This window comes from Phacochoerus africanus, chromosome 6 (genome assembly GCF_016906955.1).
Source record: "Phacochoerus africanus isolate WHEZ1 chromosome 6, ROS_Pafr_v1, whole genome shotgun sequence".
Taxonomy (NCBI): Eukaryota; Metazoa; Chordata; class Mammalia; order Artiodactyla; family Suidae; genus Phacochoerus; species Phacochoerus africanus.
The window spans coordinates 35,318,851-35,346,070 of NC_062549.1; the positions used below are offsets into that span (position 1 = coordinate 35,318,851).

General features: G+C 40.9%; 1 protein-coding gene and 1 pseudogene across 3 annotated transcripts in view; both read right to left on the reverse strand.

Moving 5' to 3' along the window:
• The window catches only part of GRHL2 (grainyhead like transcription factor 2), a 190,753-nt gene that overhangs the window by 79,902 nt on the left and 83,631 nt on the right, over positions 1–27,220 (reverse strand). The window lies entirely within an intron of this gene.
• On the reverse strand, positions 1,418–26,570 carry LOC125130017 (tigger transposable element-derived protein 1-like; annotated as a pseudogene).

Below are 27,220 nucleotides of genomic sequence, written 5' to 3' on the forward strand. Positions count from 1 at the left end.
TTAAGGATCTGGCATTGCCATGAGCTGTGATGTAGGTCACAGATGTGGCTCAGGTCTGGCATTGTCGTGGCTGTGGTGGAAGCCCGCATCTGCAGCTCTGATTCCAACCCTAGCCTGGGAACTTCCACAGGCCTCATGTATGGCTGTAAAAAGAAAAAAAAAAAATCTGCATATACTTCATTTTTCCTATCTCACTCTCTGTCTCCCTTTCTCCAAAATATGTAAATTTTTTTACAAAATATTATAACCATTATTTTTTAATTTACTCTTTATCCCTTTAATACATTTTCAGTGTCCTTCCCTATCACTAAATACAATGGTGAGAAAGAATTTTAATGGCCAACTGCTATTATACTAGATTAAAATAAAATGCTCTTAATTTTGCTTGTGTCTCTTAATGCTGTCCAATACTTTGCTATCTTAAATAGCACTTCATCTAATTATTGTTATGGCAAAATAGTCATATATACGTCATTACTTCATTAACATATATTCTCAGAAGTGAAATTAATGGGTTAAAGGCAAATACAGTTTTATGGTTTTTAATTCATTTTGTCAAATTGCCCCTGGAAGCATTGAAACAGTTTGTATTCACAAGAACAGTGTATGACTTCCTGTTTCCTCAAACTGTCTCTTTCCAAATTGGTATGCAAAGTATGTTAGCATTATTTTAATTTGCAGTTTCTCAATAGCTAAAGAACAGTCTTCTATTTGCTTTCTGGTTCCTTGTGTTTCTTTATATTCTTTCCTATATTTTTAAAATTTATTCATTATTTATAACAGTTTACTGTTCTGTCTTTTGCTCACTTTTCTCCTAGGGAATTCAAATTTTCTTACTGACTTTAAAGTAAACATTTAAAGAGAAAACAGAAAGCAAAGGAAAACTATTTTATATCCTACAAATTTAGAATCAGGCTTTCTGTCTATACTTGGGATGATTTTAAATGCAAACTTGTGTTTTGAGCAGGGCAGCCAATCTTAAAATTTTGAAGAGAAGCAGATTATTGAATTTAAAGAAATTGAGTTCCCTGAGTCTTTCATAGCGATTTGTTTTAAAAGCAAGGTCTTGCAATTTTGTTTTGAAGTTGTAAATCAGCACTTTTTCAAATCATAAGTCAATCATAAGTTTAAAAAGCAAATGCCATATCTAGCCCAAAGCGCTTTGGTGAAACACTTATCCTAGATCTCATTAGTTTTTGCACTATTTTCTTTCATACCTTCTCTACCTGAAAAATTTCTCCCCTAAAAAAAAAAAGTAGTAGTAGCTTAGAAAAAGAAAGGATTTTAAAAACAAATGCAACACAAATACAAGTAAAATGCTTTCTGGGTCCCCTAATGTGACACAGGATCTCAGTCAGCTTCTCTCCATCATCGTGTTCACTGACTTAACAAATGTATTGAACAAATATTTACTGCGTCATCCCCCCACATGCCAGACAGCATCCTCACACTTGAGAAACAGCAGAAAACAAGACCAGGACCCCGATCTTTTGGGCTTACAGTTGAGAAGCAGCAGAATACATGTAAGTAGACAAATGAATAGTTTAATATGATTTTTTTATCCAAAAAAAAAAAAGAGACTGGCCAGACAACTTTTTTATTAGGTGGTTACACTGCCTTGTTTATCAATATAAATGATATTGATAAAATATCAATATTTTATTATTCACTTAATCATCAGTATTTCCCATTAGCTACACATGCTAGATGAAGGCAAGGAACTTAGCTTAAACTCTGCTACTTTCTCACAGTGTTTAACAATATGCAGATAAGATGTACTCCCAAAATTTGATAAGATTTATCTTTAATTTGGTAAGATGTATAAGATGTACTCCATAAACATGTTGCATACCCGAGAAAATGAATGAATAATGGGTCCATGGACATTTGAAATTAAAACTATAAGAGACGGATGCCACACCCTCCTCTTTAACCTTGTATAAGAAATGTCTTGTCTGCTTTACCCCTCTGTTTTTTTGTCTCTAAGCCATTCACCTACAGATGGTAAAATAGCTCTGCTATCATGCAGTCACCGTCAAAACTTTCTACACAGCTTACACACATTGACATGGCTTAGTCCACCTGCTTTTTAAATTAATAAATAAAATGCCAATAGAGGTGTCTCCCATTTCTGAAAAAGGTCTTGATAGCCTTTGCTAAGTGTTCTTTGCTTAAGGGCTCATGACTTGTGGTGTAGGAATAAAAACTCAGCAACCTGTTGTTAAGCCTTCCTAAACTTATGTCCTCAAGAAAGTTCCACAAACCCCAATTTTTTTCTTATTAGCCATACCTGCGGCATATGAAAGTTCCCAGGCTAGGAGTCAAATCAGAGCTGCAGCTGCCGGCCTATGCCACAGCCCCGGCAACTCAGAATCCTTAACCCAAAGAGTGAAGCTAGGGAGGGAGCCTGCCTTTCACGGACGCTAGTTGGGTTCTTAACCCGCTGAAACATGACTGGAACTCCTCAAACCCAGATTTTGTAAATGCTTATAGCTACGGCCAGTAAAATGTATTGCAAGAAGCTGGTGTAATGAGCTCAGTTTCCCAAGGCAGCCATAATACACACCACAGACCTGAAAGTGTACAACCACAAGAATTTATTCTCTCACAGTTGTGGAGGCCAGACAATCCAAATCAAGGTGTGGGCAAGGTTGGCTCCTTTTGGAGGCTCTCAGGAAAAACAGGCCCCCAGTCTCTCCCAGCTTCTGGGAGTAGCTGGCAATGCTTGGCCTCCCTGGACTTGCAGACACACCACTCTAATCTCTGCACCTCTATGTCTGTTCCCCTTTTACTTCTCTTCTAAGGAATTGTCATTGGAATTAAGGGCCCACCCTGATCCAGGATGATCTCATTTTTTTTTTTCTTATTTTTACTTTTTTGGCCACCCCACAGCATATGGAGCTTCTGGGCCAGGGATCAGATCTGAGCCACAGCTGCAACCTATGCCAAGCTGTGGCAACACTGGATCCTTTAACCCACTGTGCTGGGCCAGGGATTGAACCTGCATCCTGGCACTGCAGAGAGACTGCTGATCCCACTGCGCCACAGCAGGAACTCCAGGATGATCTTGGGATGCTGAACTTATTTCATTTGCAAGACCTTTTTTCCCAAATACGGTCAACTTTCAGGTTCAGGGACACAGGTTATTAACAAATTTTTTTTTTTTGGTCTTTTCTAGGACCGTGCCCACGGCATATGGAGGTTCCCAAGCTAGGTGTCGAATCGGAGCTGTAGCGGCCAGCCTACAGCACAGTCACAGCAATGCCAGATCTGAGCCACATCTGTGACCTACACCACAGGTCACTGCTATGTCGGATCCTCAACCCGAGGCCAGGGATCGAACCCACAAACTCATGGTTCCTAGGCGGATTCGTTAACCACTGAGCCATGACGGGAACTCCAATGAAAGAATCATTTTTGAGGGTTACCATTCAACACCTGAATCTGAGATTCCCTCCTGTGATGGAAGTCATGTGGTTTGAGTGTATGGCTTGTTCCTACATAAGAGCCAGCGTAGCTAAAAAGTAATCACCCTACTTTAAAAGAACATTAAAGCATTTAATTGGGAACATAAAGTCATGCCTCAGAGATGGTAGGATTTGGTTTCGGACCACCCCAATAAAGAGAATACTGAAATAAGGTGTCAGCAGATACTGCAGAAATACAAAAAACCTTAAGAGAATACTATGAACAAGTATATGCCAAAAAATTTGACACCCTAGAAGAAATGGACAATTTTCTAGAGACATACAGCCCACCAAAACTGAATCAAGAAGAAAGAGATCAATTGAACAGACCGATCACTAGAAATGAAATTGAATATGTAATAAAAACACTGCCTACAGACATAGGTATAGGACCAGTGGGTTCACAGGCAAATTCTACCAAACACACAAAGAACTTATACCTATCCTTCTTAAACTTTTCCAAAGGGTTGAAGAAGGAACACTCCCAAAGACATGCTATGAAGCCATCAAATCCAGACAAAGACACTACCAAAAAAAGAAAATTATATGCCAATATCTTTAATGAATATAGACACAAAAATTTTCAAAAGTTTAGCAACCGAATCCAACATATCAAAAAGATCATACACCATGATCAAGAGGGATTCATTCTAATTCACAAGGATAGTTCAATATAGACAAATCAATCAACATCATACACCACATTAACAAAATAAAAGTTAAAAGCCACATGATCATCTCAATAGATGCATAAAAAGCATTTGACAAGGTCCAACATCCATTCATGATAAAAACTCTTACCAAAGTGGGTATACACAGAACATCTCTTGACATAATAAAAGCCATTTATGACAAATCCACAGAGAGTAAAACACTCAATGGAGAAAAGCTGAAAGCCTTCCCACTAATATCTGGAACAAGACAAGGATGCCCACTCTCACCACTGCTATTCAACACAGTATCAGAAGTCCTAGCCACAGCAATCAGACAAAAACAAGAAATAGAACGTATCCAAATAAGAAGAGAAGAGGTAAAACTGTCACTATATGCAGATGACATGATACTATATATAGAAAACCCTAAGGACTCTACTCAAAAACTACCTGAACTGATCAACAAATTTAGCAAAGTGTCAGGATATAAGATTAACATTCAGAAATCAGTCTCATTTCTGTATACTAACAATGAAATATTAGAAAAGGAATACAGAAATACACTACCTTTTAAAATCACACCCCAAAAAATCAAATACCTGGGAATACAACTGACCAAGGAGGTGAAAGACTTATGCGCTGAAAACTATAAAACATTAACCGAGGAAATTAAAGAAGATGTAAAGAAATGGAAAGATATTCCATGCTCCTGTATTGGAAAAATCAATATAATAAAAACGGCCATATACTATCCAAAGCAATCCACAGATTCAATGCAATTCCTATCAAATTACCTAAAACACTTTTCACAGAACTAGAACAAACAATCCAAAAATTTATATGGAACCACAAAAGACTCAGAATCGCCAAAGCAATCCTGAGGAACAAAAACCAAGCAGGAGGTATAGCTCTCCCAGACTTCAGGCAATATTACAAAGCCACAGTCATCAAGACAGTGTGGTACTGGTACCAAAACAGATATACAGACCAATGGTACAGAATAGAGAACCCAGAAATAAACCCAGACACCTGCAGTTAATTAATGTTTGACAAAGGAGGCAAGTATGTAAAATGTGAAAAAGACAGTCTTTTCAGTAAGTATTGCTGGGAAACCTGGAGAGCTGCGTGCAAATCAATAAAACTAGAACACAACCTCATGCCATGTACAAAAATAAACTCAAAACGGCTTAAAGACTTAAATGTAAGACAAGACACCTTCAAACCCCTAGAAGAGAACATAGGCAAAACATTCTCTGACATCAACCTTACAAATGTTTTCTCAGGTCAGTCTCCTAAAGCAATAGAAATAAAAGCAAAAATAAACCAATAGGACCTAATCAAACTGACAAGTTTTGCACAGCAAAGGAAACCCAAAAGAAAACAAAAAGACAATTTACAGAATGGGAGAAAATAATTTCAAATGATGCAACTGACAAGGGCTTAATCTCGAAAACATACAAACAACTTACACAACTCAACAACCCAGTTGAAAAATGGGCAAAAGACCTGAATAGACATTTCTCTGAAGAAGATATACAGATGGCCATCAAGCACATGAAAAAATGCTCAACATCCCTGATTATTAGAGAAATGCAAATCAAAACTACTGTGAGGTACCACCTCACACCAGTCAGAATGGCCATCATTAATGAGTCCACAAAGAACAAATGCTGGAGAGGGTGTGGAGAAAAGAGAACACTCCTGCACTGTTGGTGGGAATGTAAGTTGGCACAACCACTATGGAAAACAGTATGAAGGTACCTTAGAAAACTGTACATAGAACTACCATATGACCCAGCAAGCCCACTCTTGGGCATATATCCAGAAAAGACACATGCACCCACATGTTCATTGCAACACTATTCGCAATAGCCAAGACATGGAAACAAGCTAAATGTCCATCACCAGATGAATGGATTAAGAAGATGTGGTACATATACACAATGGAATACTACTCGGCCATAAAAAAGAGAAAACTAATGCTATTTGCAGCAACATGGATGGAACTAGAGCCTCATACTAAGTGGAGTAAGTCAGAAAGAGAAAGGCAAATACCATATGATATCACTTATAGCTGGAATCTAATACACAGCACAAAAGAACCTACCTACAGAAAATAAACTCATAGACATGGAAAACAGGCTTATGGTTGCCAAGGGAGTGACAGAGGGAGAAGAATGGACTGGGAGTTGGGGTTAATGGATGCAAACTATTGCATTTGGAGTGGATAAGCAATGGGATCCTGCTGTATAGTGCAGGAAACTATATCTAATCAATTGTGACAGAACATGATGGAGGATAATGTGAAAAAAAGAATGCGTATATATATAAATATATCTATATACAACTTGGTGTTATATACATGTGTATATATAAATATATCTATAACTATATCATATATATATACATATAAGTGGGTCACTTTGCTGTACAACAGAAATTGACAGAGCATTGTAAATCAATTACAATAATTTTTTTACGTAAAATAAAAAAGATGAAAAAAAAAGACATAAGGGGAGTCCCAGAAATTTTTTGATTTCCTAGTGCATATAAAGGTTACGTTTGCACTATGTAAGTCTGTTAAGTATGTAATACCATTATGTCTAAAAAACAATGTACATTCCTTAATTTAAATTCTTTATTGTTAAAAATGCTAACCATCATTTGGTTCTGCCTCGATATTGACGCCTGCGAACTGATCAGGGTGGTGGTTGCTAAAGGTTGGGGCGTGGCAAGTTCTTAAAATAAGACAACAATAAAATTTGCCTAATCAACTGACTCCTCTTTTCATGAATGATTTCTCTGCAGCATGCAATGGTGTTTGATAGCATTTTACTCATAGCAGAGCTTCTTCCAAAAGTGGAGTCAAATTCTCTCAAACCCTGCTGCTGCTTTATGAACTAACTTTTTGCAATATTCTAAATCCCTTGTTATTACCTCAGGAATCTTCATAGCATCTTCACCAGTAGTAAATTCCATCTCAGGAAATCACTTTCTTTGCTCATCCATAAGAACTCTACATTCATGAAAGTTTTATTTATCATGAGACTGCAGGAATTCAGTCACATCTTCAGGCTCCACTTCTAATTCTAGTTCTCTTGTTATTTCCAACACAACCGCAGTTACTTCCTCCACTGAATCTTGAACCCCTCCAAGTCATTGATGAAGGCTGGAGCCAACTTTATCCAAAGTCCTGTTAATGTTGATATTTGGCCTCTTTCCGTGAACCACAAACATTCGTAATGACATTCAGAATGGTGAATCCTTTCCAGGGTTTCAATTTACCTTCCCCGGATCCATCAAAAGAATCACTGTCTATGGCAGATTGACAAAATGTATTTTTTAAATAATAAAACTTAGAAATTACTCCTTGATCTATGGGCTAGAGAATGGATGTTGTGCTATCAGGCATGAAAATCATAATAATCTCATTGTAAATCTCCATCAGAGCTCTTGGGTGACCAAGTGCTTTGCCAATGGGCAATAGTAATATTCCAAAAAGAATCATTTTTTCTAAAGAGTAGATCTCAACAATGGGCTTGAAATATTCGGTAAACCATGTTGTAAACACATGTGCTGTCATCCAGGCTTTGTTGTTTCATTTATAGAGCACAGGCAGAAGAGATTTAGGATAACTTTTAAGGTCCCTAGGATTTTCAAAATGGTCAATGAGCAATGGCTTCAACTTCAAGTCTCCAGCTGCATTAGACCCTAATAGGAGAGTCAGCCTGTCCTTTGCAGATTTGAAGCCAGGCGCTGACTTCACCTCTCTAGCTATGAGAGTCTTCTTCTGACCCAAGGCTGTTTGGCCTACAGTGAAAATCTGTTGTGTAGTGTAGCCACCTTCATTAATGATTTTAGCTAGATTTTCTGAATAATGTGCAGCAGCTTATCAGCACTTACTGCTTCACCTTTTATGTTATGGAGATGGCTTCTTTCCTTAAACTTCACTCTCCAACCACTGCTGGCTTCAAACTCTTCTTCTGCAACTTCCTCACTTCTCTCAGCCTTCATAGAATTGAAGACAATTAGGGTCTTGCTCTGGATTAGGCATTGGCTTAAGGGAATGTTTTGGATGGTTTGAACTTCTATCCAGTCCAGTAAAACTTTCTGCGTGTTGCCAAGAAAGCTGCTTTGCTTTCTTATCATTTGTGTCTTCACTGAAGTAGCATCTTTAATTTCCTTCAAGAACCTTTCCTTTTCATTTTGCTATTTGGAGCTAGAGCTCTAGCTTTTTGGCTTTTGACACACCTTCCTCACGAAGCTTAATCATTTCTAGCTTTTTATTTATAGGGAGCTTTTTATTTAAAGGGACTCATCCTGAACACTTAGAGGCCATTGTAGGCCATAATTAACTGGCCTGATTTCAATATTGTTGTGTCTCAGGGAAATGGGGTTGGTGGGGGGAGGTTAAGGAGAGGGAGAAAGAGAAGAGCCTGTCAGTGGAAAAGTTAAAACACCTACAACATATCAATTAAATTTGCCTTCTTACAGGGGTGTGGCTCACTGTGCCCCAAACAACTACAATAGTAGCAGGAAAGATCACTCACCACGGATCGCCATAACAAATACGATAATAAAAAAAATAAAATTAAAAAAAATACGATAGTAATAATAATGAAAAATATTAATAGTAATGAAAAAGTTTGAAATATTTGGAGAATTACCAAAATGTGACACAGAGACATGCAGTGAGCAGATGCTGCTGGGGGAAAAAAAAAAAAAAAAAGGTTACAAGAGGCTTGCTCCATGCGGGATTGCCACAAACATTCAATTTTTAAAACAATTAATATCTGTGAAGCATAATAAAGTGAAGCTCAATAAAACAATTCATAGTACATTTTGGGATGGACTTTTTTCCTAAAAAATGATGAGGCAACACAAAAATTACATATTCTGTACACTGGCTTGTAAATATCTATAAATACCAACATCTACTTGATGAGCATGGGGATATAAATAGCAATACGGTTTACATGTTTCCAAAGACTGACATGATGGAACTGGCTGAAACATTTCATAAAAACATATGTCAATTGAATCTGAGTTAAGAAGGTAGTTGTTATTAATCTGAGTGATTTCCACACAAAGGAATAACCCTGAAATACACAACCAGCTCAAAGCATCAAAAAGAATGAAACCATAGGAAGAAGAAAAGTTTGTCTAAGGAAAGAAGAGTGAAGTGGGGGAGTTCCCTTCATGGATTAGCAGTTAACGAACCCGACTAGGATGCATGAAGATGGAGGTTCAATCCCTAGCATCGAACAGTGGGTTAAGGATCCCGCGTTGCTGTGGCTGTAGCATAGGATGGCAGCTACAGCTCCCATTGAACCCCTAGCCTGGGAGCTTCCATATGCCATGGGTGTGGCCCTAAAAAGACAAAACAAAACAAAAAAACGAAAGGAAGGAAGGGAGGGAGGGAAAGGGGAGAAAAAAAGAGAGTAAAGTTGATCTCCCTGTTAATGCCATGTTGCTGGCAATAGAGTCAAACTTTCCAGGGTTTGTTCTTGGGCTGGGTGTGCCCTTGGAATGTCAGAGTGAGGCCTGTGGGAAAGCACAAGCATGAGGATTCTCTAGGGCCTGTGAGGATGCCCCATAACGATGAAGACGGATGGTTTCTGGACTCTCATAGCTTACAGGCTTGTGCAATTGTGCTACAACGGTGATTCTCAAAAGGTGGGATGCATCAGAATCACCTGGAGGGCTCTGCTAAAACACAGGTGTCTGAGCCAAATCCTAGCAATTTTGATTCAGTGGGTTTGGGATGTGACAAAGAATCCGCCTTCCTAACAAGTTCCCAGGCAGGGCTGATGCTGCTCATCTAGGGACCATAATGGGGAGCACAATTCTACCGGAAACTGATATGACTGAATCCTTTGGGTTCATGTGAATCATTCCACATATAGTCTTAGAAAGCTCCACAGCTGCACTGACGTCCTGCATCAGCTATCCATGAAGTCATGTGACAGACTCTTCTTCCTCAAAGGTCTTCCCTCTGGGGTGGACATTAACACCACATACAGGGGAGTTCCCGTCGTGGCGCAGTGGTTAACGAATCCAACTAGGAACCATGAGGTTGCGGGTTCGGTCCCTGCCCTTGCTCAGTGGGTTAACGATCCGGCGTTGCCGTGAGCTGTGGTGTAGGTTGCAGACGCGGCTCGGATCCCGCGTTGCTGTGGCTCTGGCGTAGGCCGGTGGCTACAGCTCCGATTTGACCCCTAGCCTGGGAACCTCCATATGCCGAGGGAGCGGACCAAAGAAATAGCAAAAAGACAAAAAAAAAAAAAAAAAACACCACATACAGAAGGACCAGGCAGTTACTTCCATGGCGACACGAGGTACCACCTGCTCTAGGCTGTCTGCTTGATCTCATGCGTGGAATCTCAGCCTAGAACTCTCAGTTCTCCCCACCTAAAATCCAAACGCTCTCAAGACTGTGGCAATAGCACCCACAAATTGAGAACTTACTGAGCACCAAGGCTCCCACTGATGTCCCCTCATCGAACCCTCCCAGCCACTCTGTGAGGTGGGTATCAGCATCCTCCTTCCATAGGGAAGTTCAGCTGCTTGTGGAAAATGTGGCTGGTAACAGACCAACCTGGGATTTGAATCTGGGTCTGTCCACTACCAAAGGCCATACTTCTAACCATTGCCTATATTTATCTTGCAAATTGATGTTGCAAATTAAATGACCTACAGAGAAAAAAAAATCACAGCATAACCTACATGGCAACTAGATGCTGAGGGGATGGAAGTTTGATGAGACAAATGCCTTTAAAAGGGGGGGGCAAGGTTAGGGGTGCTGCAGTGAAAAGAAAGCAAAGCAAAGCCATCTCCATATCCTGCAGACACCAGGAAGATGGAAAGAAAGCTCTCAGATTAGCCCTTTAGAGAAAGCAAGATGTGTTGGGGGGAAAGATGATAAACTTCATAGTATTTGATCAAAGGGCTGCTAGGCACATGTGGATGTGCAATACTTTCCTGATGTTCCTGGCAACTTATAGTCTGTGTAGAAATTATGGGATTCAAATTCTATTTTCATTGTTGTGGGAAGCAGATTTTGTTATCTTTTTTATTTTCATTTTTTTTTGCATATAACCAATGGACTGTTTTTTGTTTTTTGTTTATTTTTTGTCTTTTCTAGGGCTGCTCCCTCGGCATATGGAGACTCCCAGGCTAGGGGTCTAATCGGAGCCGCAGCCACTGGCCTACGCCAGAGCCACAGCAACATAAGATCCGAGCCTCAACTGCAACCCACACCACAGCTCACGGCAACGCCAGATCCTCAACCCACTGAACGAGGCCAGGGATCGAACCCGCAACCTCATGATTCCTAGTCAGATTCATGAACCACTGCGCCACGACGGGAACTCCACCAATGGACAGTTAATAGGTCTTTAGATTCAGACTTTTGTAGATTTTCTTCAAACTGATTGTCTATGTAAGTGTGATTCTGGAATGCTGTCCAAGGAACTATTAATTCCTTCACCTTAATTTAGCTTCATGTTCTTGGTAAGTTATAACCACCCCTTTTAGTTATTTTTTGTGCATATTGCTGGAGATTAAAAGAAGTGGTATAATTAATGCAAGTGCTTCTCTTTTGAAAGGTGTGAATTCTGTCTGGACTAGTGAAATAATGAAGCTGGAATGCTGAAAATGGCTCAGGGCACTACTACTGAAATTCAGTGTGCAATACACTACAGCCTAAAAAGATGGTTTGTTTGCAAAACCAAGCACTGGGGATAGTTCATATATTGGGGGTCAAGATGCCACAAGGAGTCCATTTGTAGGGCAGTACCCAAAGCACAGAGAGAAAGGACACTGGTAGTGGAGACACCCAAGCCTGAATTTAATTTCTGTCCTCCTCACCAAGCTCTGAGACCTCCAGTGAGTTACTGCACCTCTCTGCACTTGAATTTCCTCAGCCACAAAAGAGAGACAATGTCTAAGAGAACAGATCCTGCCGGTCCTAACTTTTGCCACTCCTCCTGCATCCCTCTGTCTGCAATAGCCAGATACGATCAGCTCAAATTCAAGAAACAGTCAAGGGTCATTGGAGGAATATTTGTTCCGACTGGAAGTAAGCAGAATAAATAAACCCTAGTCCAAGTTAAGTTCTGAGATTTTTTTTTTTTTCTGTTTTCAAAATCAAAAGAAGCAGCTTAAAACCTGAATGACTCACAAGAATTCTAAATAGTTCACCATTTCCTTTATAATAGTTTTACCAAGTCAGAGGTAACCTGAGTTTCCTTAAGCGTGTTGACACTTAAGTTGATATTTAGAGGTACTAAATGTATTCTCGTCGTTTGGTCCTGGCCCTGAGCAAACAGTCAACATAGCCACCCGTTTTTAAGAGCTGAGTGTGCGCTAAATACATATACTTCACAAATACAACCTCAGACATTTCTGATCGGTAGTGTTTTAAAATTACTCTTACTTGCTAGAACAGACAAACGTGCCAAGTACCTCCCTCCACCAGCAGTCGCTTAGATTTGAAAGGACAACACTCAAGTTGAAACCTCCAGAAGTTCTGTCTACATTCAAAGCCAGAGCCTTTTGCTTTCTGTGACATATAACCTTTCCAATGAGCAACTTTTCATACATAATCCATAAAGGCGGCTGACATTATCAAAACATAATTTATGACTCATTGAATGTGACTGGCATAGAGTGATTCCTTGATACTATTAAAGCTCAAATTTTAATATTATCGATATTTATAATAATATTAATATTTAATAATATTATTGATTTATTATTATAATACCCTCACAAACATCATTTAAGATGGTCTCTTGCATGGAATTTTCCCATTAAGCTAAACCTAATATTTTGTGTTTGACTCACTGTTCTGTTGCTAGAGAAGGAATTAGATAGACCAAAGACATAGCTTTCAATTCCACTGACCATAAATTTAAAGTAAGAAAAGCATTTTACATGGTAACTTATTCCCGAGTTCCAAATATGATAGTATTTTTTCACCCTATTTGGTCTCATTGTTTAAGAATGCTGGTCCTACCTTTATTCAACAAATTTTCAGAAGTCCTAGCCACAGTAATCAGAGAAGAAAAAAAAACAAAAGGAATTCAAAATGGAAAGGAAGAAGTAAAACTGTCACTCTTTGTGCAGATAACATGATACTATACCTAGAAAATCCTAAAGATGCTACCAGAAAACTGCTAGAGCTCATCAATGAATCTGGCAAAAGTTATAGGATACAAAAAAATTTTTTCTGTCTTTTTAAGGGCCACACTGTGACATACGGAGGTTCCCCGGCTAGGTCGAATAGGAGCTGTAGTCACTGGCCTAAGCCACGGCCACAACAATGCCAGATCCGAGCCACATCTGCAACATACACTGCAGCTCACCTCAATGCCAGATCCTTACACCACTGAGCGAGGCCAATGGATTGAACCTGTGTCCTCACGGTTACTAGTCAGATTCGTTTCCACTGAGCCACAATGGGAACTTTTTTTTTTTTTTTTGTCTTTTAGGATACAAAATTAATACAGAGAAATTGATTGCATTCCTGTACACTAAAACAAAAGAAAGAGAAATTAAGGGAAAAAATTGCATCAAAGAGAATAAAATACCTAGGAATAAACCTACCTAAAGAGGCAGAACAACTGTACTCTGAAAACTATAAGGCGCTGATGAATGAAATCAAAGACGACATAAACAGATGGAAAGGTACATCAAGTTTTTAGATTGGAAGGATTAATACTGTCAAAACGATTATACTACCCAAAGCAATCTACAGATTCAGGGCAATCCTTATCAAATTACCAATGGCATTTTTTACAGAACTAGAACAAAAATTTTTAAATTTTTGTGGAAATACAAAAGACCCCAAATAGGCAAAGCAATCTTGAGAAAGAAAAATGGAGCTGGGGGAATAAGGCTCCCTGACTTCTGACTATATTACAAAGCTACAGTCATCAAAATGGTATGCTACTGTCTCAAAAACAGAAATACATACCAATAGAATAGGAGAGAAAGCCCATAAATAAACCGACATACCTATGATCAATTAATCTATGACAAAGGAGGCAATAATTTACAATGGAGAAAAGACAGTCCCTCTTCTATTGATAGTCCCTTCTAAGTAGTGTTGGGAAAGCTGGACAGCTAAATGTAAAATAAAGAAATTAGAACACTCTCTAACATCATACACAAAAACAAACCCAAAATGGTTTGAAGAGCTAAAAGTAAGACCAGATACTATAAAAACTTTTAGAAGAAAACACAGGCAGAATACTCTTGGACATAAATAACAGCAATATCTTTTTGGGTCCACTTCCTAAAGTAATGAAAATAAAAGCAAACAAATGGGACCTAATTAAACTTAAAAGTTTTGCACAACAAAGGAAACCACAAACAAAACAAAACAAAACAAAACAAAAACAACTCACAGAATGGGAGAAAAATCTTTGCAAGCAAAGCAATCAATGAGGGCTTCATCTCCAAAATACATAAACATCTCAAACAGCTTTATATAAAAAACAAAACAAACAACATAATCAAAAAATGGTCAGAAGATCTAAATAGACATTTCTCCAAAACATACAGATGGCCAAAATGCAAATGAAAAAATGCTCAGCATCACTAATTGTTAGAAAAATGCAAATCAAACTACGGTAAGGTTATCAACTCACACCAGTCAGAATGGCCATCATCAAAAAGTCTACAAACAATAAATGCTGAAGAGGGTGTGGAGAAAGGGAACCCTCCTACACTGCTGATGGGAATGTAAATTGGTGCAACCACTATGGAGAACAGTGTGGAGGTTCCTTAGAAAACTAAATATAGAACTACCATATGACCCAGCAATCCCACTCCTGGGCATATATCTAAAGAAAACCATAATTTAAAAAAGATACATGAGGTGTTCTCATTGTGGCTCAGCAGGTTAAGAACCCGACCTAGTCTCTGTGAGGATGTGGGTTCGATCCCTCATCTCATTCAGTGGGTTAAGGATTTTGCATTGCCACAAATGCAGCTTGGATCCAATGTTGCCATGGCTGTGGCATAGGCCTGCACCTGCAGCTCCAATTCAACCCCTAGCCCGGGAATTTCCATATGCCTCGGGTGTGGCCATAAAAAGAAAATAAAAAAGATACATGATGCACGCACCCAATGTCAGTGCAGCACTATTTACTATAGCTAAGATTTGGAAGCAACTAAAACGTCCATCAACAGAGATTCCTCTGTTGATGGTACATATATACAATGGAATTACTCAGTCATTAAAAAAAAAAAAAAAAAAGCTATTTTCAGCAACATGGAAGGATGTAGAGATTACCATACTAAATTAAGTCAGAGAAAGATAAATACCATATGAAGTCACTAATATGTGGACTCTAATAAAAAATGATACAGAAACAGACTCAAAGATTTAAAAAAAAAAACTTGGAGTCACCAAAGGGGAAATGTGGGTGGAAGGGTAAATTAAGAGGTTGGGATTAACAGATACATTTTACTATATATTTTATATATATATATAAAATAATCGGTTGGGATTAACACATACATTTTTTACTACATATTTTATATATATATATATATAGTAAGAGGTTGGGGTTAATATATACACATTACCACATTTTATATATATAATATTTATAAATATTATATTTGTTTTTAAAATCTTTGAGTCTGTTTCTGCTTTGTGAATAAGTTCTTTCATATATGTTATAAATATCATATACATATAAATATATTTATATAAAATAGGAGTTCCCATCGTGGCTCAGTGGTTAACAAACCCAACTAGCATCCATGAGGATACAGGTTCGATCCCTGGCCTCGCTCAGTGGGTTAAGGATCTGGCATTGCCATGAGCTGTGATGTAGGTTGCAGACACGGCTCAGATCCTGCATTGCTATGGCTATAGCGTAGGTCACAGATACAGCTCGGATCTGGTGTTGCTGTGTCTGTGGCGTAGGCTGGCGGCTACAGCTCCAATTAGACCCCTAGCCTGGGAACCTCCATATGCCACAGGTGCAGCCCTAAAAGACAAAAAGACAAAAAATAATATATTTATATAAAATAGACGAGTAACAAGGAACTACTGTATAGCACGGGAAAATCTACTCAATATGCTACAATAGGGTTAATAGATGCAAACTCTAGCCTTTGGAATGGATAAGCAATGGGATCCTGCTGTGTAGCACTAGGAACTATGTCTGGTCACTTGTGATGAAGCATGACAATGTGAGAAAAAAGAATGTAGACATGTATGTGTGACTGGGTCACCTTGCTCTGAAGCAGAAAATTGACAGAACTCTGTAAATAAGCTATAATGGAAAAGATTATAAAAAAAAATAAAAAATAATACACAAAAGCTTATGCCAATAAATATGAAGTGGAAAAAAAAATTCTGCAATAGCCTATATGGAAAAAGAATCTGAAAAAGAATGGATATATATGTATATATAAATGATTTACTTTGCTGTACACCTGAAACTGACACAATATTTTAAGTCAACTAGACTCCAGTGGGGCGGGGGGCGGGAGGGGGGCGAGAAAGCTGGTCCTGACCCATACACTTGATTTGAAACTAAAAGTAGGTCATATTCCGTGTGTGGAGACAAATGTATATGCATATGTACACACTCTAGCTTCTAGCTCTGAATTTTTTTTTTTTTTTCTTTTTAGGGCCACACCCACAGCATATAGAGGTTCCCAGGCTAGGGGTCAAATTGGAGCTACAGCTGACAGCCTACACCACAGCCACAGCAACGCTGGATCTGAGCCACATCTGTGACCTACACCAAAGCTCAGGGCACCGCGGGATCCTTATCCCACTGACTGAGTCCAGGGATGGAACCCACATCCTCATGGATTCTAGTCAGGTTTGTTAATTGCTGAGCCACGAAGGGAACTTTTTTTTTTTTTTTTTAAGCTATGAGTGTAAATCAACCTGGATGGGCTTAAAATTAAACTCTTCTCAATAGTCTGTTGGTCAGTGAGATTTAACTTCACTCTACTTTGTCCTTTCAAACTATTTGTCTCTCAAATTTGTGAACAATACAAAAATGCCTGACACACACTGACAGTTTCCTGGATGAATGAAGACATGGGTGGTGCTTCAGTAAATAATTTATCCCTGTACACTGCACAAACTACTCATGCTTTTTTCCATTCTTCATTTTGTTACTTAAGATACTAACATGGTCAAGGGTAGGTAGGAGACAAAACAGTAGAGGCAGGAAGGAGGAGAAGTTACTGCCCAAAATGGTTAATCAGCTAAAATCATCTTCAACCTGTGGCACACATCTCCAACCTTTTCCCATCCCAACTGATATTTCCAAAAACTGTAACACTTCCCACTAAACCAACTCTAATTTATAAAGGAAACTGAAATCTTTCTCAAATGATGGTACTTTATTACTAGTAAGAGTCTTTTTTTCTTTTTTCTATTTTTGGCCACCCTGTGGCATATGGAGTTCCCAGGCCAAGAATCAGACCTGAGCTGCAGTTGTGGCCTACAACATACATGCAACAACTCAGGATCCTGAACCCAGCATGCCAGGCTGGGGATTGAACTTGCATCCTGATGCTCCAGAGATGCCACCGATCCTACTGAGCACTCCAGCAAGAGTCTTGAGAATTGTTCTATAAGATATTCCACAGTCTCAAAGTCTAGCGTCTAGAGCCTCAAGGTCAGAAATAATGTTTCAACACCTCTAATTTTCCTTTTGAGTTGCAGACTGAACAGACTCAAATAAAAGAAATGACTTTGATAATTGGTGGTGCAGGACACAGGCACATTACAAGAACTACAAATCCTTGTGTGGATTACCTTTCTGATAAATTGGAATTACAAACCCAATTCCTTCAGCTGCTCAAGACCCATTAAGGTTAACCTCTACTTTCACACACATGCCCCAGTAGCCCCTAGCTGCCCAATCACTCTTGCCAAATTGGTCAACAGCTATAGGAAGGTGACGGTGTTATGCAGAAGATGGGGGTGGCGGGTGTTTGATACATAAGTGATTGTTTTCATTAATTGTTATTTGAAGTATGTTGCTTTTCCTGTTTCCTTATTTTCCATTAGTTATAAGAGGGCTTAGATAGTACATCAGAATTGAATTTCCAATTCCTTTAAATATTTTTCCTTCAAGGAGGTGAATTTGTCCTTCCTAGAAGGGAAGCAGTTCCCGATGTGACCCTTCCCCTTGGCAGTGCCCGCTGCAGCATCTGGGAACTGCAGGGGTGAGCACAAGGGAATCAGCAGCCCCTTAGGAAAGCTGCCTTCCCGATCTGTGACATGGAGATGACAAAGCGCCGGCCTCCCAGCATCTCTGAACAATGACGAGATGTTCATTTTTCAGCTGTTGATGTTTTTAGTACTTGCCTTTTCAAAAGCAGAAAGACTAGTGGCAGCACCACATTCCTGGAGGCTACTTCGAGAGTTTTCTTCAGATTCGCGCAACCTTATTTTGGCTTCTCTGACTTTAAAGAGCTTCATTTCATTTGGGGAAAAAAAAAACTTTCTCTTGGCAAATTTTAGGTTTTGTAAACAGGGAAGAACTGTGGATTTGCCTAATTCCACACTCGCGGGTACGAGGAGGACAGCAAAGATGTAAATTTGTTTCTGCTGAAAGGCAGGCAGAGAGAGGCTTCCAAGCGCTGCTGCAGGACAGCGGGAAAGACCAGTTCTGGAGCTTTGTTCAATAAATAGAGGAGTCAAATCGAACTGTCAAGATGGCATCACCAGGTATTTTTCCTGATCATTTTAAAGCCAACCAAATAATACTAAAGAATGTAAGATTATCAGGTTATCTGAAGTTTCATTAAATGCATCTCTGAAAAAAGAAAATAATTAGGTCCCACGCAAAAAAACATGAAATCAAGTAAAAGCATGGATTACATGTTTGAGATGAAAGCATGGTCATATGTAAAGATATAGAAAAGGTTCCCCCAAGTAAGGGAAAACTATGTAGTACCCAAAAAGGGTGAAAAAGAAAAAGATGGAAGATAGGAAATTAAAAGCATTTTATGGTATTTAGTACAGGTTCTGTCACGTGATTTTAGTTTTGTGTGTGTGTGTGTTTTGAAAGCTCATGATCTAAGTCAGTATCTCTTTAGGACAGCCGAACCTTTCATGAAAATAGACCTCAGGACTTCCCATTGTGGTGCAGAAGCAGCTCTGGTTTGACCCCACTCCTAGCTTCCATAGGCATAGGGAACTTCCATGTGCCACAAGCATAGCCGTAAAAAGGAAAGGAAAAAAAAAAAAAATTTTTCAGAGGCATCCCAGAAGCAGCGAAGAAAAACTCCCAAATTAAATGCCAATTATAATTTTTAATTTCCATATCTAGCCTTTTTGCAGGGGAAAGTCTGTCTCAAAATCATTTTCTATCAGTTTACATCAGGGAAACAACAATAATTTCTAGAAAAGTTTAAAAGGAGAAATTTCCCCTTGGTTTCTTAGTGCAGGTATTATATTTTTGTGTTAGCAGTTGAGTCTTAAGAGTTGTTAACCAAGCTTCATCAAAAAGTCTACGGTATAATACAATAATATTTAAAATATCAGAAATTAAAGAACCAAATGCGCATTTAGCTAGCAACCAGAAAAATACTACCAAAATTGATCCTTTCATCATGGAAGAGAACAGAGCCAGACTTCTTCCCAACTGAGAATTAACTAGACACATGCCCTCTCACCCTAAGTGTTACCTATGTACACAGAACCGTAAGAGCAGTTTGCTCACCAACTATTCAAGACTGGTTGAGCATCTATTCTGGGCCAGGCTCTGTGCCAGGTGCCAGTTATACAAAAGTTTAAAAAAGAAATATAACCTTCGCTCCCTTAAGAAGCTCAGCGTCTAGTGGAATGAGCAGGATGTAAACTGATGAGCCAGGTGAAACACGGTAGAGTGTTCTTGTTTAAATATATGACTCTGCCTGAAGGACGAGGTGTCTAAGTGGGGACAGGGGGACAGGGTTAGAGGCAAGAGGTCTGCAAGGCAAGCCGAGCCCTAGAGAAGCAACAAAGGAGAGGTTCGAAGTGACTAGAAGACTAGTGAGGAGTGAAAATAAGACCTATACCTTTAGCATTAAGACATTTTAATAAAAGGCACATCATCCTGGATTCAGATTTGAGTAGTAGTTTGGGATTTGGGGTCGGAAATGACTCCTCCTTTGAGAAACATGGACTGGAAGGAAATGGGAAGATGCAGCAATAGTTTGGAAGGGAGTCTGCAAGGACCAGGGCCTAGATGGGTGGGCAGTATGCGAACTCTGGCCCTGTGCCAGCCCTTTCCCTGGGGGGAGGATGGGGGAATTCAGATCACCCGTAGGCACACACACACTGAGGAGGAAGTGATTCTCCCCAGAGGTGATGTCCCCAACAGAACGTGTTTCAAGGGCTCCTGCTGAGAACCCACAGTGGCTCAAGTGTCTCTGAAAATTAATACCATCTGTCCCGACTAAGATTAAATTTTAAAGAGTACTTGCAGTTTGTAATCTTTTAACAGCCTACCACTTTTATCACATAAAGGTTTTCTTACCAAAGTTGAAGATAAAAAAAGTTTTCAGTAACTGTGGCTAAGCACTTTATAAAACAGTGGGTGCCTGACACAGGAGCAGCAGGTTGGGAGAGCTGGCCCGAACCCCAGCCCCTTCCCTCCCGTGGAGGAAGCAGAAATCAAGGCTGCTCCAAGCTTAGCCCTGACTTGCTGCCTAGACTCTCTCCAACCAGCCCTGGTTGGGTCTTTTCTGTTTGTTTCTTAAGCTGGGGGCTCGCAAGAGGTTCTGTTTTGTTCCGAATCAAATTTATTTTTCGTATCTATTCAGAAGTGTGAAAAGAGTCTAGGAAAACAAAAATCAAAATTCCATTTACCTAAGTTGTTGTTTTGTTTGTTTTGTCAAACCTGTGGCATGCAGAAGTTCCCAGGCCAGGGATTGAACCCAACCCACAGCAGTGACAATACCAGATCCTTAACCCACTGAGCCACCAGGGAACTCCAACTTGAGTTCTTTTTAAAGGAGGTAAGACCCATACTTTCCCAACTGTAGGGAGAGGAGGTTTGCACAATTCCAGGAGAGGAGAGCTCTACACAGAACAAAACTCAAGGCAGAGTGGGAAACCCTGGGGAAGAGAGAGATGAGTTACAGGGCATGCTTGTCTCTCCCAGGTCTATTTAGGCTGCAGATCCACACTGACCACCTGGCTATCTGACCTCCTGAAAGGCAGCTGCTGCCCCCCCGAACCCACCAATCTCCATCTGCCCATTTTTCTGCACAGCTCTGAATAGCCCAACCCAGGTGTGACTCTAGAAACTGCAAGAAAGCTCACGTGTATGGCACTTCTAAGGCCATCCTCCTCTAGAAAACTCCGAGCAAAAAAAAAAAAAAAAAAAAAAAGAGACAACTTTATTCTCCATTCCTATTTTAAAGTAGGGCATGACTCCAGAGAGAAGAGAGCTCCCAGCCCTGGACAGATGAGCTAAACTAAGTCACAGTGGTCAGCAAAATTCTGGATTCGATCATCTTCCAAAAGGCTTCTCTTTGACCCACAAAGAAAACTATTTAGAGCCAAACTTGAAGAAATGTTTTGATTTTTTTGGAACTTAAGTTTTCATGAAAAGCTTTATCTTAATCTAAGACTGCTATCAACAACACCATTTAAAAACAAAGAAATGGATTTGTATTAGGGCACACATGAAAATCCTATAATCACATGCTACTAACCAAAGATGTACTATAATTGCCTGCTAATTACCAGGGAAAACTATGGGACTGATAGTAACTATATAACGAAAACATCCTCATACAGGGTGAGGATCCTCATTACTCACGGTGAACCAAAATGAAAGACAGATTGAATAAAGAGCAAATGGTTCGTTTCACAATTAGCGACAAAAATTATATCAATAATGGTTACACCGAATGTGACTATCAAGCAATGAGGCTCATCTGGGTGTATGCATGGAATCGGTCTCATTCCATTATATCCATACCACCCATTCATAAAGTGCAAAAACTATGATGTTCATTATTTTGAAACATTATCTGCATTGTAAAACAAGAAAGTCATCCTTAAGTCTGTTCAGTGGGGAGAAATTCTATTTGAGTGAGTTTCAATGTACCTGCTGTAGCTTCAGATTTTTCATTCTCTAAGTCAATATTAGTTGTTCAACCTCTTCTCAGTTTCCTTTCCTGTTTGAAAGAAAACAAAGAGAAAAATATCCCTTCCCAAGACGGTGGTTTTGGAATTAGCCACAATTTGAGTAAACTTGACATGCAGTCTGGTTCGTTCTCCGATTTGTGGTCCATTTCGAGTATTAAAACATGGCTTACACTGTGCAAAGCTGGATCCCTCTGCTGTGCAAATGAGTCCTGGCGATCTCCCAACCTGCTCAATGCACAGACTGTGCCATGAGGTCATCGCGTCCCTAGCCGGACACAGCACCTGGCCAGCCTCCATTCCCTGGGCACCAGCCACGCTGCCCTTCCTGACCCCCTGCCTTGCGGGGGGCACCCACCTCGCTAGCAAAGCTGAGCTTCTCTTCTGGGATCTTTCTCTTTTCCTTTATCCCCACAGCCAGTCAGTACTCGAGTCCTACAGTTCCAGAACTTGTCTCTCATTCCTAGCTTAAGTTTGTATCGCTCCTTACAGCTCACGCCTGTGGGTCTTTCCCCAGCTATAACCAGCCCCTCTCTCACTTCATCCCACCCCCGTGCTGGCCCAGAACTACCTCTCTGAAATACAGATATTGCTGCATGACAGTCCTGCTGATAACCCTCAGTGGGTATCCAAAGAGCCGCCAGGTCATTACAGAGAAATGTGGCTTCCTCACAATGTCGCCTTTGCCTTTATTTCCGCCCAGTCTCTTCCTTGGTCAGGAGGGCTGATAGGTGAATGGAAACCACCCACTTGGATGAGTGACAGTGTGTAGATATAACTTTCATTAGCCTTCTTAGCTATTCCTGAATCTCTAAAGGGCACTCTGTTCAACAATAGAAAAACCTGGATTAGCTAAAAACAAAGTATGCATGTTACGTCTCGATATAAAACAAGTACAAACAGATACACTTCAGTGTCTCCCCCAGCAAAACTGCAAAACAAGACTCCGGAGCCAAGCCAGTGTCAGCGCAGCAGAGGACGAGAGACTCGGAGCTTAACTCCCCTTGACATCTGGTGAGGTGATGTTTCCAGGGTCTCTGCTGAGGACCTGAGCTCATTTCTCCAACATTCTACCTGCAGCTCCGAGATTTACCACCAGGACGCATGGGGTGACCGTCAACAGTCATCTAATACCTGGAACCTTCTGGGCCCTGGACCCCTTAACACCCTGCTGGGCTTGTTTGGCCCCCACATGGGAGACCCAGAGCTTCAGTGTGTATGGCATAGAAACAGCTTTACATAAGCTTTTAGAGCTTGAGACCAGCAAATTCTATTTACACCTTGTATCCCTGACATCCTAAGGTTCTCCAAAAAACAGAATCACCCCACAAATACAAACGCTTCTCTCTTATTTTCTCAATCTGGTTCACTCAGGAACTTCCCTCCTTCTCCCCACTCCCTGTATCAGTTGAATCCATGACATCCCAGCAGCCTGCACGACTGCATGAGAATTTCCACCCCTCCCATCTTTGCCAACCATTTTATCAGATCTTATAAAATGGCGTGCCAATTTCATTTTGTTTTTTTCTGCCTTGATTCTTGTATCTCTGCCAAGGGTCTTTGTCCTTGGCTCCACACCCCGCCCCCCTCACTTTTTGGACCTTAGATGTTCCTGTTATCTTTTCAGAGTCTTGGAAACATCTTGGGACGTGCTTCTCCCATCTGCCCCTCATCACGGAGTATCTTAGGATGGGGCTCTAGCTTATTGTCTCTCGACTGCCAGTTCTCAACAAAGGGTCCTTTTGCTGAGTGAATGTGGGGTCACACTGCCTTTCCCCAAGCTGGTGGCAACTACGATGGGACCAGCACTGACTCGACGTCCCCTTAGAAAGGGGCTTTCACATTCAGAGAGAAGCTCATGACAGATATCATCAGTGTCGATGCCATACAGTAAGTACAACTGGCACAGAAAAGTGCCTTGAGCTGCATAAGGTAACCTTACTTATGACCTGGAATAACTGCTGTTATCCAACAAGCTCACAAGAAAGAACTTGTGAAACTTGGAGAACTCCGCATGCATGCTTTGCAAAACAGCAGAATGCACTTGGGCTGGGGTTGGTACTTATATCCAGTAAGAGCCAATGGCTAATGTTTCCTTCCTCACCAACACAGGTTATGGCTTAATGTACAAGAACCACACAACTGACCTGGCTGTCCGAAATGTCAGGAATAGCAGCAGCCAAGGGCCCCACCACCCTCGGTGCAAAGCGTTCTCAATGGCTGCAGAGAACGGTGTGTGGGGGGGGAGAAGCAGAACCTCAATGCAAGGATAATTCATGAATGTTTGCAGTCACCATGCATGCAGTCAGGGCCTAGTAGAGGCCAAGACCTATCTAGAGGCCAGGATGAAAAGACGAGAGACAGTGGAATGAGGACACACAATTGAAGAAGGGGGCGGGGTACAGACTCCAGCACTTACCAGGGGGTTGACCTTGGGTAAAACCCCAAGCCCCTCACTATCTCAGTTTTTAACCAATAAAATGAGCTGTTTTCAAGATGAAGGACAAAAATGTTTATGTCTGATGTCTAGAAAGAGCCTTGTACCTAGAAGGTCACAGACACATGGGGGTTGTCATTAAAGCACCATTCGCTCCTCCGAGAGCCTGTCCCTATCACTGTAGTAAGAGTTTCATCCACACATTTATTCATTTGTTCATTCATTCACTCATTCCTTCAAAAAATATTGAATGAATGGTCTCGATGATTCGGTCCCTATGATAAGCATTGGGGCTGGAGCAGAGAACGAATGTGTCTGTCTTTATGGGGCTTATTCTAGTAGGAGGGGGGACAAAGTTAGAAATAGAAACATATATACATAATAACATATTGGGTGGTGACAAGCGCTCTGCTGTGAACTTGAAAGAGAGCTCGAGAGTGACAAAGGTGTGATATCTGGGTTAGGTGATAGGGAAGATCTCTCTGATTCACTGACAGCAAGCAAAGACCTGCAAGAAGTCAAAGAACAAGCCACACGATGTGTGCGTATCTGCCCAAGTACACACCTGGTGTGACACAGGAATGGCCTCACCAGGAACTCCACTCAGCACACAAGGAAGCTGGAAGCCAAGGCTCCCCGGGCTCTGAGGAAGGGCCTCTTTCCCTGGCTCCCAGGGTCCGACTCTCCTTTCCATGGACCCACTGGCAGGGCTCCTTGGAGACACTGAGGGTCCCCTTCCATCAGGCAGCCAGCAGAGGGTACTCAGAGGATTAGGAGTTTGGGAGCGCTGAAGAGCAGCCGCCAAGAACAACCAACAGTCTACTCCAAGGGAGACAAATTTACGTAAGGAAAGATGTTGAATGTTTTCCTGGCATGATTATTACAAGATACAAGAGATGACAGAACAACCCTTAAGCATGAGTGCTGGGAAGAAGCCCAGCAGCAAAGACACAAAGAAAGTTGAGAGCTCCACTGGGCTTTGCTTGGAGTGGAGGCAGGGAGGCAGCATGCCAGAGGGAGGCTGGTTACCCCAGGCACCCCTAGAAAAGGAGACAAAAAGATGCTCATCTCCATACACACAAGGTTGTGTTGTGCCTCATTTGAGGAGTTTGAGGTTCCCTTAAAGCCCACCCATGGACCCCAAGGTCCAAGGTTAGAAATCTTGTTTTGGCAAAAAGGGGCTCATCTCAGTCTCTCACACCAGCCCAGTTGAACTTGCTGACCACAGGGCTGGTGGAGACTTGGGAACTGCAGCTCTGGAGCCCTGACTTTAACCTTCAGTTCATGGAGGTTAAGAAGCATAAGGAGTTCCTATTGTGGCTCCACAGTAACAAACCCAACAAGTATCCATGAGGATGCAGATTCGATCCCTGGCCTCACTCCCTGGGTTAAGGATCCAGCACTGCCGTAAGCTGTGGTGTAGGTCGCCGACGTGGGTCAGATCCTGCATTGCTATAACTGTGGTGTAGGCCGGCAGCTGTAGCTCTGATCCGACCCCTAGCCTGGGAACTTCATATGCCTCAGGTGCAGCCCTGAAAAAGAATAGAGTAGAGTAGAGTAGAGTAGAGTAGAGTAGAGTAGAGTAGAGTAGAATAGAATAGAATAGAATAGAATAGAATAGAATAAAGAAAAGAAGGAAAGAGAAATAATACATTATGGAATACTCCCTCTTCTTTTTCAGGCTACTAGAAGGTTCTCAGCCCACAGTGGCAAAGGCATAATAGCATGTATGCTCTTGGCCCCCCTTCCCCTCCATTGGCACTAGTAACCCTCCCGGCTCAGCCAAGGTGCAGCCTCACCAACATTCTCAACACAGCACAGGAGCCCTGCTGCCAGTGATGGCACACGGCGTGCAGGTACACATGCCTCAGAGGCATTGGCCCCCCTTTCTATAGGAAATGGTGTTAACCTCCCACTAGCAGAGGAACACGTGGTCTGGTTGTTTTCTTCATCTAGTAGAGAAAAATGAATTAGATGAGATTTTTGCATATTTCTTCATCCTGTGTGAGCAACTGCCAGATTGAGGTTAGGGGTAGAGATTGTGGTCAGAAAATCCATTTTCCATCTGAAGCTAAGGGGCTAATCCAGTGCCTCGGTCTCCAGTTCAGAGCAAGCAGCCCAAGTCGCTCCAAAGCTACTCAGTAAATGTCACAAACCTTGACAATCATGCATGTGCATGTGTGCACACACACGCGTGTAAGGGCTTACATGAGGGAAAAAAGTCTGAAGGCAGGCAGGAGGTGATAGAGGAGAGAGATAAAATCTGAAGTCCCAGGAGATCTGAGAGACCATTCTGGTCTAAGAAAAGCAAACCTTGTAACAACTTCAAAGTCGAACCAGCAGGTATGCCAGTAAAATGCTCTTATTATTGGCCTTATTTGGACCTGGTCCATATTTCTACTTAATTGCGCCTCTCATTTTCTTGAGCAATAATTATAAGGCTAACCTCTCAAATAAAATAAAATTGTTCCCCTGCTCTGTGCAGTTTGGAAGCAGGTTATGGCAAGCATCCCCCAAGCCCATCGTC